The sequence below is a fragment of the Nothoprocta perdicaria genome, unplaced genomic scaffold, assembly GCF_003342845.1.
Source record: "Nothoprocta perdicaria isolate Ctin4 unplaced genomic scaffold, notPer1 scaffold_1, whole genome shotgun sequence".
NCBI lineage: Eukaryota > Metazoa > Chordata > Aves > Tinamiformes > Tinamidae > Nothoprocta > Nothoprocta perdicaria.
Genome location: NW_020454093.1, coordinates 335,787 through 344,961, shown reverse-complemented (window position 1 = coordinate 344,961; position 9,175 = coordinate 335,787).

Below are 9,175 nucleotides of genomic sequence, written 5' to 3'. Positions count from 1 at the left end.
TGCTATTGGCTTCTTCAGGAGAAAGTTTGTGTTTTCTAAGGTATCTGATCTTATCAGCTGGATTCTGGTTATTCTAGCCTGATTACATCTGTATGTAAATGATACTTAGTGTATTATATCATAACTTTGTTATAATTCCAAGAAAGAAATTTCAGATTCTGTTTTTTAACCTAAAGTCTCAGTATTTCCCTTAGCAGAATTTTAGATACTCAGAGYTTTAACAGATGCAGTTAAAACTGTATAGGGGTTCCATGGGCTCTGCATCTGGAAGTGAAGAAAACTGAGGTGCAATAGGTGTCAGATTCTTTTAATTTGGGCAATTCAAAGGGATGTGTGGAGTTGAAAGCATATAGTAAGTAAATAAATAGCCTGGGGTAGAGGCAAAAACTGTCTGAAAGTTAAAAGTTTATGGTTTGACCTTATTTTTATGTATAACTTTAGTTTTTGTTAGTTTGTCTTTATTGGTGTTGATTTGTGAACTTGTACTTAATTTTATACCTTCAGTCTTGAAGGCAGCATTAAGTAATTCAGTCATCTTAAGTATTTAAGACGGGAAATTGTAGTAATATTAGCTTATTCTCATTTATCTAGTGTTAATAGATGATAAAATTAACAGAATTGAACAGTTAGGACTACAGGATAAACTGTTTAATTTATTTACCCATCCGTTAGGAGAAGATTAGATTAGATAACATTTAGACCATATACAAGTAATTAATCTTCTCAGGGGTAGAAGAGATTGCAAGTTGTCAGACTGTTTCAATAGGGGAGACTGAAATAATTCTACTTGTTAAACAATCAGTGTCTTGTCCAAATCTCCTCCCAGAGGCCTGCAGCATAGTAACATGTAACAACTCACTCTCCACTTTGAATTTTGTATTAGAGCCACAGTTGGTATCTTGTCACAAAGTCAGAACACTGAATGCAATGCAATTCACATATTCCTGAAGGCTATTGCTACTTWAAAAAAATGCAGCTTTTAAATAAGAAAGGCTTTCTTTTTAAAGTGGCACTGTTTTGTCATTTTTTTCTGATTAAAGCAAACATGATTTGAATATTCATATTTTCATTTGACAAAGTGCACTTAAAATCATATTGCTCTATAYTGTGATGGATTATTAATTACTCATAGGTAATTAGAACTGAAATATATAAAAATAGGCTTATATGCTCTGTAGCTCTTAATAAAAGAATTGTAACTTTATTCATGTTCATTTTGCTAAAATAAATTAAAGACTTAATCACTTGGATATGTTCAGCTYTACCAGTTGCCTTGTATCTTGGAAACCTAAAGAATCTCAAAATTAATTTCTTAGCCGCTTGACAGAAATCTTTCTGGAAGCAAGGATTTTTCTACAGCATGTGGTATGACTGCTTTAACTACAGTCTGCAATTTGCACAGCACAATTTGCAAGTGAATGAAACAAAATTACCTGTAATGCTGCTAACTTATTTTTTTAGTATTAATGTACTTTCTGTACAGCCATATCACTTGTCGTTTTTTTTTTTTTTTTTCTGGAACCTCTTGCAAGTATGGCAGTTATTCCCCTTAAGTTTTCAGACTGACAAGGACAAGCTGATTTGTTTCTCTCAAATAAGAAATGCAACTTACTAGAAAGAACTCTTGTGTTTGTATGTGAGATGGATTTGTAGCGTCATGCCATTCACAGGTGTCTAAGTAGGCAATGCTTATTACATTATCAAGAAAAGGTATTCTCCTCTGTGTTTTTAYTAGAAAAATATGCTAGGTGACTTTCATTTGGCTTGTATTTATCAAGAAATCTAAAATTGTTTTGAGTTAATTATATGCATGCAGGGCAAATCCAATGTTCATCTTTTCCAGTATCCAAAGAATTTTGTAGCCATCCAGAGCCTAGAAGTGTCAATGACGTGATCGGATAAGATGGTCAAGGCATTGAAACAAGCMCTGCTTTCTAATTTGTCTTGTAAGCTTGTCTTTCACCGTTTTCCTTTTCAATAACTGAAGGAAGACAAGTTTAAGAAAAAAGCATGTGTGATATTATTGTTTTCCAGTAGAAGAATACTAAAAAAGAAATGGAGATTCTCTTAGAAAAATAGTTTTTTTAAAAAAAAGCAAAAGGCTTTGGTGGGGAAGGAGAAGACACATGTAACTTTCTCAGTAATGTAGACTTGAATTCCTTCATGTTTGTCATTTGTTAATCCATTAACTTTTACTTTTTTGGGAACATTCCTGTGCAGTCTTCAGGATCTTCTTCATCAGCTAAAAAAGACTTGGCTTTGGATTCTGTTCCCATTGCAATCTTTGGTGAGAGGTTGTTGCTTGCTGTCCTTCCCTGCAACCTGTGCATGAGACCTTTCTTTCCCCATAGCACAAACTGTCCTCTAGAGGTGCCMCAAGTTTAGGAAAGTGGTGACCAGGCAAGTGGTTGTCCATCTGCTCAGCCACACCTGAACATGGCCATGGAGGAGAGAGAAGTGTTAAATGGTAAATTAAAAATGAACAGATGATGTCTGTCCAGTGAAGGTTTAATTCAAAGGAATTTTGTAGAGTTCAAGTATTCCTTGTTGTAGGAAAGAGCTTTATTGGTCAAGTGTATTCAGGCTGCTTGCCCTAAAGCTGTGTACCACTTTCAAGCTACACATTCTAATATGTTGGTGGCTGTCATACTAGCTGCTCAGAGTAACATTACCTATTTTGGTAGTGGAGTGATAAGAAAACATTGGATCATTTGCCTTATGAAACATGGATTATGGACGTTCTTCAAACTATGATAACTGAATGTAGGATAAGAACATCACAGGATTGAGTCTCAGTTTCTTTATGGTTCTTTTTTTGGAACAACATTTGAAACGGTATGGTGTATGTCGTTTTTTATTCAGCCAGAAAAATGCTTTTTTTTTTTTGCTTTCCTTCTATACTTACTAAATTTGAATTCTATACTCTGTTGTGTCCTTTCTAAGTATTGTAAAGGGCAGGATTACCTGACTTCATGTGCAGAACCTAGCCCTTAGTTCTGTCATGTTATAAGAAATGTTACAGATCAAAACTGCTGCCTTTTTGTCAAGTACTCAAACTGAAGATACACAAGCAATGCACCTTTCTGACCTTGGCCTCCTTGTGAACAAGGATRACTGTCACAGAAAGAAATGATGTGTTTTACAGTAATACATATAGTTGTAAGAGTGAACTCCAGGTTGCTTTTGGACAAAAAAAAAAAAGCCTTAATTAAATCAGGCTGCTGTTCTGTAAACGAGACTTATCTGTTCAGAACACGTGCATTTTTCAAGGCTACAAGGTTGTACTCTTAAACAGTCTCCTGAGTTAACGCTTTAACTTCTCTTGTCTTTTTGTAAGCACAGTGAAGTAATCGGCTTGCTTGTTCCTTTTCCTTACAAGTAAGATAAGGAAATGACTCTCCCTTGGTCCATCTTCCTTAGCATGTACTATTAAACTAACAGCACTTGCCTTGATATGCCAGATCATTCTTTTCTTGAGGGTGACTTGTGTACAATCTAATATTATGAAGAGATACTTCATCTAATTGCAAATGAGGTAGCTAGAGGGAACCAGAAGCAGTGCAGTCCCGTGTTCATGGCACTGCAGGTGTACTAATTGGTGATCCTGATGTGCAGGACTTGCATTAGTTCAAGCRTGGCACCATGTTAAGGCAGTTAAACTACTTTCAGGGTATAAGGTAATGTTTTTCCACTGTGCTGTGTAGCTTTACTGCTTATTTTGCTGAAGACTGTCTTGCACCATGAAGATAAAATCAGGCAGAGTGCTGTCCTTTTTTAAATGTTATTTTCTGTATTTAGAGAAAAGTAACAGTTCTGGTTACTGTGTGTGTGTGRCTGATGGCAAGACACTTGTCACAGCTGAGATTCTTTAGGCTCTTTTCAGTATTGTGAAGTACTCTGAAGAAGTAGATAAAAGGAGAGGTGTATGTGCTAGAGCATCACAGATTTTTCAGATTGTTCAAAAATGACTTTTGGGAATATCCTAGCGGAGAGGAAGGAATGCCAATGCTGAACTAGCATAGGATGCCTGCAAAGTTAATGCAAGCTGCAGCTTAGAGATTTTTTTTAACTCAAATCTCATGAATACTGTAGAACTCCTATAGAGCATGTTGCTTAATTTGAATTATTTGGCCTGTTAAGAGGAATAGATTTCAAGGTTCTCCTAGAACAAGTCTGTGCAGCTCACTTGAGAAATGTCTGTCTTCATTTGACCTAGGTTAAGTTGGTCAGGAAGAGGAAACTTGATTTACTAGAGAAGTGAAGGTATAAAATTTTATTAAGAGTTGACTGTGAAGAGTCAAGAGGGATAAATATAAGAAAGTGATTATAATAAGAATAGTAGTCCAGCAGCTGAAAATTCTGTTTTAGTCAAATTATTATAAATACAAATATTCATCTTGGGTATCTTCAGGAGCAAGAAATTAACATAAAGTTGAGCGAAATGGTTTATTAATAGCATATATGACTTGCAGGCCACTTTATCYAGATTACAGGATGACATAAAGGATTACACTATTCTAAGGTTAGAAGGAAGACATAGGTGCTCTTGGGTAAAGTATGATTCTGCTCAAAAACTTTACAGAATCACACAGAGTCACAGAATATTCAAGATTGGAAGGGACCTCTAGAGATCATCTAGTCCAACCTTCCTGCTCAAGCAGGCACACCTAGAGCATGTGGTACAGGGCGGCATCCAGGTGGGTTTTGAAGACCTCCAGAGAAGGAGACTCTACAACCTCCCTGGGCAGCCTGTTCCAGGGCTCTGTCACTCTCATAGGAAAGAAGTTCCTCCTCACATGGAGATAGAACTGTCTGTATTTCAACTTATAACCATTTCCCCTTGTCCTGTCACTGGTCACCAGTGAGTAGAGGTGGGCCCCTTTCTCCCTACATTTCCCCTTCCTGAATTTATACATGTTAATCAGATCCCTTCTCAGCCTTCTCTTCTCCGGGGGAGACAGGCCCAACTCAGTCTCCCCTCATACAAGAGATGTTCCAGTCCCTTAATCATCTTTGTTGCCCTCCGCTGGACCATCTCGAGAAGCTCCACATCCCTCTTTTACTGGGGAGCCCAGAACTGCACACAGTGCTCCAGGTGCAGCCTCACCAGAGCTGAGTAGAGGGGCAGGATCCCCTCCCTTGACCTGCAGGCAACATCCTCCTGATGCAGGCCAGGATCCCATTGGCCTTCTTGGCCACGAGAGCACACTGCTGACTTGAAAACACTAGTTGAGCTAGTAGTAGTAAATTCTGCCTTGAAGAGGTAATCAGTAGAATCAGCTGAAATGGCATGTTAAGATAAAAGGTCTAGCATTCTGGATTCCATAGGGCAAAGCTGGATAAAATTAGAGGAATAAGAGTGTGATAAGTGTGACAGAGGAGTTTGAGAAGGTGCTTGAGAGCTTTGTCCTGAAAATGATTTCATAATTTTCAGGAATATTAGTAGCAGTCAAGTAATGGAAATACAGCAAGTTTCTTAAGTACTAGACAGTGAAGAAAGATGCCCATCTCTACCAGACAGAGACATAATGGAACTTGAAGAAAGAATTCTCAAATGATAAACCAAGTAATTCTTTGAGCTTGAGAGATGAAGCACCTTGTTAAGAAGATAAAGGGGGGAAAAAAGATTGCTAATATTAATAACAATAGAGAAAAGAGAGAGAGAAAATCTCTAAATAGTTCATAATCTATATAAATAGCTAGTTTCCACTTCCAATGTGGTAGTTGCCTATGTGACTTGTCAGTAACATGGAATAAATAATCCTCCTAACTCTTTACGTTATGTTATTATTACTTGCTCTTTTCTAGAGAAGTGTTTTTAATTCTGTAATTGCACAACGAAATTTGAAAAGTGTGTGTGGTTTCCTTCTTTTTCCTAGATGATATAGCTTGCATGATGTCTATGTAGTTCTTTTTCATTGTCCTTTGGAAAGTCTGCAAAATTCTTTTACTATTATAACTTTGTTTTGAGCTAGATTGTTTATTCCTCTGAATATTTTATTCCTTAGAAAAAGTTCTGAAATATTTAGTTATGCAGAAGACTTCTTTAACACAAATATATTCTGCTAAAATTGGAGATTGAGGGTGTTGCTGTTTTTTCTTTATTTTGTTTTAACTTAATTTTCATATCTGAGTAGTCTGAAAGTGTGAAAATATGCTGGTTTACAGAAACCATATATGAACAGATGTTGAAAACTGAGTTGTTTAGAAAGTAACCTGAATTTTTTCCTCTGTCTTGCAAATGAGAAAACAGTTTATAGCAGCCACAAATCCAGAATGCTAATTCATTAAGTATATTAAGCACTAACTATGGGTAAAATTGAAATTAAAAACTTCCAAATTAGGATATTTTGAGTTGAATAGAGATTGTCAATATGGCAACAAGTTACCTTGCTATTATTAAAAGAAGAAAATCCTGAAGAATAGTGGTTTTATTTTTATTTTACTTTTGGTATTTTGGGCTTTGATTCCTAGAAGTGCTCTATGTATGGTGTCTAGGCTATGGTGATGTGGCTACAGTTCTGTAATAAGAGCTGCTGTATTTTTATGCACCCAAATGTATGGGTGTATATTCTGGAGAAGAAAATTGTGAAATTTTCTGTAACATTAAAGCAAGGAATTGCTTTAATGTTACAGTATCTAGAAGGTTCTGCTCAGGTGGCGTTGGCAAGGATATTGCCACTTGTCCCATGGCAGTGGCAAGGATTTGGTGGCAAGGATGTAAAATACTGTTTTGTTAATGCCATTTCATTTTGAATACTAGAGTTCATATTCTGTAACTTTGACCGAAGCAAGTAACTCTAGCAACCTTCTGTTCCCCTCATGCTATGATTTTTCAATTATGTATCAGAGGAAAATTGTTATTAGTATTCTTGAATTCATTATCCCACTCAGAATTCCACAACTAGGCTCTTACCTCACACTGAACAACTTGGATTGCTTGATCCTGAATTAAGAATGGTMATGTGTGGCCAGTGATGAAAATAATATGCCTAAGGTTTGATGACAAAATTTTTCCTTATAGGAAAATCTCCTAAGACAGAGAAGGCTTTGTGTAATAAAAAATAGGTTTATTCAGAATGGAACTGAATTTGTCTAGGTTTTAAGAAAGGCTGAACTGGATCAGGTTCATCTAGTTTCAGATCAAATCAACATTRGAGGGCTTTGAGTTTTCATGCTTGAGTGCCATTTTTCACTTCTGATATTCTGAAATTTTGATTGCTTTTGCTTAAGTTGTCTCCTAAAATATCCAATTTAGGAAGAGTGGACAATTATCCAGTCTTCACTGTAGCTGGTGTTTCTTTCTGTACAACTCCCACTTTGATTAGCAGATTGGTTATTTATAGTTGTGACTTAGTCAATGGACAGATTGAGACCATAAGAAATAATCTCTAGTGGTTATTAATTTGTTCACTTCTGCTTTGCTTTCATTAGTTACTGCTCATTGTGTTTGCAAATAATAGATAAGGAGTCTWATAGAAATGTGCACATACTGAGTACTACTATAATTAGCAGTAGGAGTATTCACTCTCCAGGAGAGAAGGGTACGTGCATTTAAATAATTTTAGTTTAGTGCTGCTATTTTGGAGGGAGAGATTGTCTTTAGCTCACTGAATCTATTTTAAAAACAAAAGCCCATAATTAAATCTACTGGTTTGTAGTTTCACAGTGTGTGTTAAATTATGCTTGCAGGACATAAAATTCTTTAGGACAGTATATTTGAATATGATAAGGATTGAGAAAGATTCAGTGCAAGTTAGTTTCAAAAAATTTAAGTCTATAAATCTAGGCATTATCTAAGCTGATTTATTATTGTTTTTTTATTGCTTTCAGGTTGCTTGAATTCTCAGCAAGCTGTTAYATCCCAAAGGAAAAAGTATATTTGGTGAAGTTGAGTTTACTGCTGTCATTAAATTGGCAGTCTAACTAAGGAATTACTGGTCTACTAGCAATGATGCAAACACAATGCTAATATTTACACCTTTCTATGGCGTTTTGCTTACCCTTTTATTGCTCTTTYGGTGCGCAAGTTTCAGGGCTTTGGGCAAGGTTGGGTATGGAGTGCAGTGTGGTATCAGCATCAGGTGGTCTTTGTCAGGAGCATTTGATGCTAGTGGGTTCTTAATTCATTACACTTAGTTCTATTTAAGACCATTTTTATTTGCTAGAACTGATTACAACTTCCTTTTCACTGCTTGCAGTTTCACTTCATGTCCACATTTACTGTATATGGTGTTTCATATATTTATATAAATGTCTGTATACAGAAATATGCTGTTTTCCCTAGAACTGATATTACCCAACTATCAAGAAGACATTTCTCTGAGCAGAACTGACCATGGAGCTGCTTGCTGCCTTATGCCTGTGCTTTTGAGGCTTCTGCAATCGTGATATACCAYGCTACACTATTTTTATTCTCAAGTCATGGTTGATACTGCTGTCGATTGGCTAGATACACATGTCCTGCCACATCACTTTAGCCAGCTAATCAGATGCTAGAATTGGTCATTAGATAATTGCTGCTACCAGCTAAAATAAATTTGCAGAYGTATTGAGAGAAGCCCAGGGGAAACGTGACATGTTCTGAGGCCTGGGTTATCTCAGTGTCAGGGCTGTGGCCACCTGAAAGCAATGGGATGGAATAGACAGAGAAGACATACGTCTAACTTTATTCACGTTAACCTTTGGTTTACATTGTTCATAAAGCATTCAAGCAAATGTTTATTCAGTAGTCTCTGACAGTGGTTTTTAATGTCGCTTCTCTTTTGGGAGATAATCCTGTTATGTTACAGCAGGAGCCTTGTGGATTTTTCTATTTATAAAGGAAATTATTTGTGAAACAGCCAGTTTACCTTGAACAGTGGYGGCAAAGGGCTATGTTCTTCACCTGTATCAGCAGTCTTTGAAATGGCTCTCTTGCTTTTCTGAACAAAAACTGCATCTGAATTTTTAATAGAAAAGAATAAATTTTTAGATTTAGTGAAACAATAAGGACTTTCTTTTTATATATGAACTTTATTTGCAGACTCTAAATTAGATGATGGTCAATTTTATACCTATATGATTTCTTTAAAGAAATGCTGGGGAAAATGTTGATTTTCAAATCAACCAAGCTTGGTGTCAAGGTAGAGCATTTTGACATGCACCCTGGTGGGCTTTTCTCTTGTTTCTCTTT